The sequence below is a fragment of the Ctenopharyngodon idella genome, chromosome 7 (genome assembly GCF_019924925.1).
Source record: "Ctenopharyngodon idella isolate HZGC_01 chromosome 7, HZGC01, whole genome shotgun sequence".
Classification (NCBI taxonomy): Eukaryota; Metazoa; Chordata; class Actinopteri; order Cypriniformes; family Xenocyprididae; genus Ctenopharyngodon; species Ctenopharyngodon idella.
The window spans coordinates 34,538,345-34,539,316 of NC_067226.1; positions in this window are offsets into that span (position 1 = coordinate 34,538,345).

Here is a 972-nt window from a genome sequence, read left to right on the forward strand (position 1 = left end):
TTTTAACTACATTAAAGTTTCGGCGCTGCGACAGTACTTCCGCTGTCAAATCAAAATATATGGAGATCCGCATACCTTCAAGCTGTAGGGGTGATTGTTGTCGGGCCAACCTCAGGATTAATTCTTTCACGGGGTAACGGTGGTGGATTCTTGCTATTACCCAGCAAGCAATTTTATGTCTAATAGACGTCTAATAGCCGTCAAAACATAGCCCGGCCGTCTAGGCTAAAACGAGGCACAATTTGGGCTGTCAGTGAAAATCTAATAGACGTCTAACCATAACCCAAGAGTAGACTAGTCATCAAATATACAGCTAATGAATGACTACATCTATACATGTAATAGACAACAAAATAATGGCTAAAAGATTCTTTTCACTTAAATATAACAGGTTCTCATAAATGACAATCAGTCCAAACAAATTAAATATAAGTTTTATTTAGAAAAAGAACTCAAGATAATACAAAATGATAAAAAAAATAATGAAAGTTTTTTTTTTTTTTTTTTTTTTAAGTTAAATAAAAAAGGTTAACAATGTTTTTTGGTTTATAAAACAACCTGATTAATTTTCGGTTCCATAAATTCCATGTTTTATGTAAAGCACTTTGAATTACCTTGAAAACTGTTGTTGAAATGTGCTATACAAAATAAATTTGCTTTGCCAAATCAAAAACTCATATTTTCATATCAAAAGATATACGAGGCTTCCGTAACAAATAATAATAGGGTGCACAGGTTTCATGTTTACCCCCTTGTATTTAGATAATTAGAGAGTTTTAGGGCACAAATAAACATACTGTACATGTGCATGTAGCATGTTAATCTAACACAACATGGCTTACTCTGAGTCCCGTTAAAATGTCACGGTTCCTACACATGATAACACATGATGTACATAAATAATGAACGCATGTCAAAATGAAAAACACAGATACTTACAAGACCAAAAGCAGGAAAGAATTTGCTTTAACA